The sequence below is a fragment of the Kryptolebias marmoratus genome, linkage group LG17 (genome assembly GCF_001649575.2).
Source record: "Kryptolebias marmoratus isolate JLee-2015 linkage group LG17, ASM164957v2, whole genome shotgun sequence".
Lineage (NCBI taxonomy): Eukaryota > Metazoa > Chordata > Actinopteri > Cyprinodontiformes > Rivulidae > Kryptolebias > Kryptolebias marmoratus.
This window is the reverse complement of record NC_051446.1, coordinates 20,979,788-20,987,599: the sequence shown is the minus strand read 5'-3', so window position 1 is coordinate 20,987,599 and position 7,812 is coordinate 20,979,788. Positions and strand designations below refer to the sequence as shown.

General features: G+C 39.6%; 1 non-coding gene across 1 annotated transcript; it reads right to left on the bottom strand.

The window, feature by feature from the left end:
• Positions 1-3,258: 3,258 nt before the first annotated feature.
• trnai-uau lies at positions 3,259-3,352 on the bottom strand. Its single transcript has 2 exons — positions 3,315-3,352; positions 3,259-3,294 (listed from the first exon to the last, which is right to left on the bottom strand). It is a non-coding gene; the product is annotated as a tRNA-Ile (tRNA).
• Positions 3,353-7,812: the final 4,460 nt, after the last annotated feature.

The window sequence follows — 7,812 nt, the reverse complement described above, 5'->3', positions numbered from 1 at the left end:
GAAAATGGTTTCATATTTGTGTCAACAAACTAATCATTTGATCAGTTTTTTCTGTTTAGCAGCAGCAACAAAATTTCAATTATTAGATGGGGATTCAAGAGGTAAACGCCTCCAAAAGCAGTAGTTTCTAGGAATAAATTAGGAGGAATAGTTAGGTTGTTGTTTGTTTAGGCAAGAAAAAATAAAAGCATTTACTACTTCTTAAAGTTGTTGTCCAGCCTAGAAGTATTAAATGTTTTTCTGCATCGTTTTGGGATTATTGTCCTTTTCAGTAATACTGTGCAGGTGGAAGAAAGCGGTCCTGGTAACAATTTTAATGTGGGTGTTAAAAGAAAATGACCTAAAGTATAAGTTTAGACATCACAGCAGAGCTCTAAAGCAAACGAACTGAGCTTTTCTCCCAGTAAGATGGCTCCAACTGTAAGGACTAAACAGCCCGATGATGAATGTTTCATTAGTTTGAACAACAAGGACGTGCAAAAAATAAATAAAATGTAAGCCGGGGTGAATAAAACTGGGCTGGTGAGATTAAACTATAATATAAGTGCATGTATAAAGATGTTTTGTAATAGTGCCTGAGTGAATCAGTGTGTGTGTGTGTGACCAAAGCAGGGCTTATCCGTTGTCATTTTGTGTTCCTCCCTCAGGATTAGACTTGTGTCTTATTAATGAAAAACTCATCAGATATCAGAACAGCTCCCTGAGGAACCACCCGGGGTTATGAGACACATGTTAGATAAAGACCTCGCTTGTGTGTGTGCATGTGTGTGTGTGTGTGTGTGTGTGTGTGTGTGTGTGTGTGTGTGTGTGTGTGTGTGTGTGTGAGCAGAAGAGAGTGGTATTTAATTTTCCAAGATGAGGGATTAATGCTGGCAGAATCTGGTCATTCTGCTCTGATCTCAGGATGTTCAATCACAGCTTGTCCCAAATATTAACCTCTCCGTCTTTTGCCCCCCCGTCCCCCCTCTGTCCCCCCTCTGTCCCCCCTCCGTCCCCAACGCACGCACATATTTCCACACGTGCACACAGATGCTCACGCTGCTCCGATTACCAACCTTCTCATTGAGTAAAGTGGCCTACTGTCAGGGTGGTGTGTCCTGTGTGATTGTTCAGCCACCTGGTGACCTCGGGGGATGGGGGCGGGTGGGGCCTTTTGTGTCTTAAGGAAAGTAAATTAAAAAAATAAAATAAAATAAAAGTTACATCTAATCCAGAGCACCAACAACAAGTGGCACACAGTCCAAAAGTCTGATCCTGTGTGAGCTTACATGGGTCTGGGTGAGCTTAACCATGAACACACACTACAGTGTACCCCGCTGCTAAATGCTCTGTGATTGTATCTCGAGGAGTGTGTGTGTGTGTGTGTATGTGTGTGTGTGTGTGTGGAGGAAGGAACGGTCCTGATCTGCACTCTCATTTTCAGGCCCAGGGTGGTGGTGGTAGTGTGTGTGTGTGTGTGTGTGTGTGTGTGTGTGTGTGGGATCTGTGCACCCAGGACAACTGGGTCACATCATTACTGCAATCTTCTGCTTGTTCATTCCCAGCTTTGCGGGGCTTAGAGTGACAGACCCGCGCACAGACACACAAAGATGTGTGTGTTCGGCGCTGACAGCAGCTGGGAGGCAGGGAAATGAAATGACATCTTTTAAAATAAATAAATAAAAAAAAGGTTATAAATTAAAGGCCTTGAAGGGCTGCATTTTGCCCTTTCTTGCCAGTGTTTAAACCAAGACCATCTTCTGTTAAAAAGAATGGACCTGTTAGCCCTCGGCAATGTGCTGAGGACAACTCTCAGCTACAACCACACCTCTCGCTCAATGTTTGTAAAATTGGCTGGATTATACCAATTTTTGTGTTTCCTAAGATCAATTGACTCTAGCAGCCATCTTGAATTGGATTAGCTCCAAAGGTTAATTAGTTGTAGATGTATACTCTGTGTTTATTTTCTGGAAGTTTCATTAAAATTTATCAGGTGGTTCGTGGGACATTTTGCTAACAGACAGGCAGAGTTGACTCCAGCAGATCCTGTGCACTCAGTTCGTGCTCAAATCACAGTTTGTGGATGAGTCTCAGCTACTACCACACAAAATCTATGCTCAGTATCTGTAACACCGACTGAAGTATAGCCATGTTTGTGTTTGACAGGTTTCTTTTGCTGTGCCGAGCAGCTATCTTAAATGGGTTTGACACCAAGGGTTAATCAGTTGTACTTGCAGCGATTACTTTCTGAGAGCTTCATTAAAATCTACCAGGTGATTAATTAAATATTTTACTTAGACTGTCAGACAAAAGAACACACAAAAACAGGCAAAAGCATCTTTAGTCTAGATAACAGGAAATGGTGAAAGAAATTAGATTAAGTAAGGAAATGGGGAAAGAAATGGTCATTTTTGTTAATAAAGAGCAAAGCTCTAGTCTAGACAATTAAATAAATTTGAATAAATCACCAGCTGTTGATTTCAGGCATTTTTGAGTGAAAAACCTTTAGGGCAGTCTGAGCTGGGTGCAGTTATATCGCCCCCTAGTGGTGATCAGCTGCTCTCACTCCTTAGTAGCGGTTCCACCCGATGACCAGTAGAGGGGGCTAAAGAGCAACTCTTCCATAAAAGAAGAGATAAAGTATAAAAAAACAAGTGTTTTGTTTTTTATAGTCTTCAAACTAATATTGCAAAGTTACGTAGTTCTGGTAGAAAACTTGGTTGAATTTTAAAAGCTTAATTTTAGAATAAAATACCTGCTTGTTTGCTGTTATATGCGTTATGGTTTTGTGGGATTAAACATAAAAACTCTATTTAAAACTGTTTTTTTTTTTGCAAGCTATTTAAATACCACTCATTCCTAATTAAAGAAACATTAATATATAAGCTTTACAAAAAAAAACCTATGGATTTGCAGCACGATTTTAACATCTTTATGTTATTGCTGTTAGTTCCTTCTGAGTTATGTTCATTGTTTTTGTGATCAAGAATAAACAAAAACGCATATGCTTCCTAAAATAGTGGTTTATTGTCTTGTTAATTTAGTTTTTCTCCCTTATAGACAAAGTACATTGTAGTTGAGGTTAGTCCTTACTATATATTTGCTTATTTTCCGGTTTTGTTAACTGTCCCTGTATGGAAAAATCAGAAACGTGCAGGAAGTGACGTATTTTTGTTGTCGTTGCAAGGTAAATGAAGTATTTTTGAAAACAGGTTACGTTTCTGACGACAAAAATGTAAAAAAGAAAAATAAACGTCATAGATTCATGTTAAAAATACGTGCTCCAGGTGAGGCTCGAACTCACAACCTCGGCATTGCTCAGCTGCATACTGTCATATAAGTACCGCGCGCTAACCGATTGCGCCACTGGAGCCTCAGCAGATTTCGGCCGGGAAATGAGTTTAAGAACCGTCAACGACGCAACCCGGGGGATGAAATTGTTTCTGGGTTTGTTTATTTATTTGATGTTTTTAATCACTGTAACAGGTGGCGCGATGCAGACCGGATAAATATGGCGGTTTCCGGTGGTCAGCGAGGTTTCAGCGAGTTTCCGTAAAGCCGATCCACGTGATACGTTCAAGGACCTCTTCTGACGCTTTGTCGACAGTAAAATAAACTCTAGATATAACTACAAGCTGTATTTCTTTTTTTTCTGCATTTAAGTGATTGTTTTAAGTTCGCCACATACCGGAAAACTGAATTTTAGGAAAATATTCGCTGCATATTATATACAGGTGGTTTTTATTTGTGTTGCAGGCTCACAGTTTAAGCCACAAATCATAAAACTAACCAAATAAATCAACTATAAATCCTAAATACACCAATTTAAACGGAAAACATTCATGCAAACATTTATTTGGAGTTAACAGTTTCATAAAATGTGTAATTTTCACCTTTATTTGCCAAAAAGCATCACGTAATGATACTAAAACTAAAGCTTCCAAATATTTGCATTATGTTGTTTTTATTTACATAAATAAACTTTTAAACTTATTTGTGTGCATGCCCGCATATGTCAGTATGAATTATACAGCCTCATCCATATAATTTATTATTATCAGTTTTTATTAAAAGGTGCTTTTACTTTTGTTTATATTTTATAAACCACAATGTGTTGCTTTACATATAATATGTGCAACAAAAATATAGTTTGACTTGTCTGCTGATGTCCTATTTTTCATATTTCATAAAAATAAATTCAGCTGCGGGTCTAAAGGGGATTTTTTTTGTCCTGATTTATAAAATCAGTATGGGGCGGTCGATAGGCGTACAGAAAACAAACATCCTGATATCAGAATAAAGGGTCTGAGGAAGTTAAATGCATTTTTTTAATATAAATTTTTATTGAAATAGAAGAGGAAAAACTTCAGTGGGTTCAGTAGTGACTGTGCTGTAATTAGTTGGTATTTTCTACTTGAAAAAAAAATAAATAAAAACTAGACCTTTATCAAAAGGGTCCCTTTACTCTCATATTGCAGTATTTGTCAAATACCCTACATATACAGCACATAAAAACATGTTAGCTCATGATTTTTATAGTTAATTTTTTGTGTTAAAATCTAATATTTGTGATTTTAGTTCGGTTTTGTATTATTTGACCTCCTTCATGAGCTCAGTATGTATTCCTGTAAATAAAAGTTTGGGGGTAAAATGAAAGAAACTTTTTTTTTCAATAATTCTTGTGAATCTGTGCTTTTTTCAACTAAGCCCACTGCAAATAATAATTAAAATAATAGTAAAACAGATGAATGGCTTTTACCACAATAACCATTTAATGTAATAAAAATATTCAGTTTCAAAATGGCAGCAAATCCTCTTCTGTCTTGGCTCTAGTTGGACTAGCCATTAGCTCGTCAATCCAGTCAGAATTAAACTCTATTTTTCCAACTTTCAGTCGTTTGGAGAGCTACACTATATTGCCAAAAGTATTCAAGTCCACACCATGATCCTCCCTCCTCCAAACTTTACACTTGGCTCAATGAAGTCAGACAAGAACCGTTCTCCTGGCAGCAGCAGAACCCAGACTCCTCCATCGGATTGGCAGACAGAGGAGCATGATCTGTCCCTCCAGAGGACACGTCTCCACCGCTCCAGAGTCCAGCGGCGGCGAGTTTTACTCCACTGCATCGACGCTTTGCTCTCGGTGATGGAAGGCTTGGATGCAGCTGCTGCCATGGAAACCCATTCCATGAAGCTCTCTGCTCTCTGTTCTTCAGCTGATCTGAGGGCCTCATGAAGGTTGGAGGTCTGGAGCTGCTGACTCTGCAGAATGTCGGTGACCTCTGTCCACTCTATGGTTTTACATGGCCGACCACTTCATGGCTGAGCCGCTGTCAATCAATCGCTTCCACTTTGTTATAAAACCACTAACAGCTGATTGTGGAACATTTAGTAGTGAGGAAGTATCACGACTGGACTTGCTGCACAGGTGGCGTCCTATCACTGCACCACGCTGGAATCCACTGAGCTCCTGAGAGCGACCCATTCTTTTTATAAGTGGGTGCTGGATTTTATTCACCTGTGGTCATGGAGGTGATTGGAACACCAACATATAGATATTTGTTCATAACCAATCCACAGAACCTCACTTCCAATCTTTCCAATGAACTTTACTTTTAGTCTTTTTTACAAACACATTTCGGGCATGAGAGTAAATAATTTACTCTAATCTGTTCTCCCAGAGAAGAGGAATTTAACCAACTTTTAAAACTGATGCAATGTTTGCTTTTATGGCGTAATTAAAACTTTAATATCAACAGCCAAGCAGAACGATGGTGTAGAGAGAGTAGAACGACCGTCGGACAGATTTTCTTTCAGCTCGGTGTGACGGTAAGCTGCAGACTCCAAACCAAAGCAGAACAACCCGGAGAGTGTTGCCACGCGCGGCGAGCTGCAGGCAAACATTATTTGTATTCTGAGAACGCCGCTCATTCCTCATGCCATATTTTGTGTGGGGTATTTTCTTTTTTTTTAAAACAAACGTCCACACACAGAGGCCACGGCGTGCAATCAGGCCCCCCATCTGTCACAGTCCCCCTCAGGAGCAACACAGGAGGCACAGAGGAGGTGGCTGGTAGACGGGGCCGGCTGTCCAAAACTACTCAGAGATCTGACACCGAAGCCTGGCTGGTTTCTGTTGTTTTTCCTTTTTTTTCCAATTTTTTTTATTATTTTCAGCATATTCATGAGTCAAACACATGACAGACAGGAAACACTAACATAAACATTCGGAATGAAAGAGAAGAAATCGCGTGACCCACCCCCACACACCCCCCTACGTCGGTCGAAGACATGCCAGTTTTAAAACTCGAAACAAACGCACCCGAAGGCCGACAACTTCAGGAGGCAAGAGTGTAGCAAGAGGTCTGAAAACAGAGAAAACCTGACTGTTCATTTTTAAAGAAGGAAATGCAGCCAAGAAATCACAGCTGCGCTTATTTCTTTCTTTTTTTTTTTTGCCTCCAAAAGCTGCAGGTAGGTTACAGCCTTGAGGGCAAATTCGACAGATTCGTACCTTTTTTTTTTTTTCCGGTCAAAGGAAGTGCTTTCATCCCCACGTTAGGGGCTTAGATAGCCATAGAAACTGGATGAGAAGAATTTACAGTGCTGTAATGAGATATACAATATATTATACACCTGGTTCATGAGGGAGGCTGATCCTGTTTGATATTATCCTGCTTTTTTTTAAATATATTTTCAAACCTGCAGATTCATTATAAATAAGAGAAGTTCCAGGAGCTTAGACGGATAATATCTCCCAGTTTCATCCTCTCACGCTGCCTCCTACTTATTTAGTTTGAGCTCAACATGAAAAACTGAAGGTAAAACATGATTTTGGGCAGCCGTTTCTTAAAACACTGCTTCACACATATTGTAGTGCATTATTTTTGTTTTTTTTTCATAGTTTTTTTTTGCTTTTGTTTCTTTAATGTCAGCGCTGGACATTTGTCTCTTCTCACTCCCCATTAATTCAAACACCCCCCCCCCCATCTCATTTGAAAGCAATAGCTCAGATCTTCTGAAGGGGTTCTGTGGAACAAAAAGTATCTTACCTGTTCCAGATGGCTCCTTGATGGACCTCAGTTTAGAAAATAATGTTTAATTTTCGTTTTCTGCTTTTGTACAGTGCCCTGAGATGACTTCTGTTGTGAGTTAGCGCTATATAAACAAACTGAGTTGAATAGAATTGAGTTTTGACCAGACTGATGAGCTAACGACTAGTCTGAGCCAGGCTAAGACAGAAGTAAACTGCTGCCATCTTGAAACAACTCCAACCTCAAAGTTTTCACATCAATTCACGTAAAAACAATCTCATAAAGCTTTACATTGTTGTTATTTTTGCTTTTTATGCTTATCCTCATACAACTGTAGTCAGCTGCAAGCATGACTAGCAGCAGCAGCTAGCTGTAGCACTTCTGGTGGAGCGTTGACCACTTTAAAGCAGAATCTTGTGACATTTCTCACAGAATAACCACGTAAAGTAAAACATAATGGCACTTCTGTCCAAAATGGCTGACAAAATAAAGCAAAGTAAAAGCAACCATCTCTCTAGGGGTTGTAATAGTGCTGGTTTGGATGCCAGATTTACAAATTCAGATTAGGATTGGAATTTAAACATGTATCAGTGACTAAACCTGTTTTTAGTTATTTTATTCTTTATTTATGTATTTGGCATTCATCTGAGGGGGGGGCACCCCTGCTTCCCACGGCAGCGACCCACCTTCGTTTTTGGCCCCACTTTGACCAGCCATTAGCTCGTCAATCCAAGTCAGAATTAAAACGATTTTTCCAAACTGAGGCCATTCAAAGAGCCATCTGCAACAGGTAAGATAC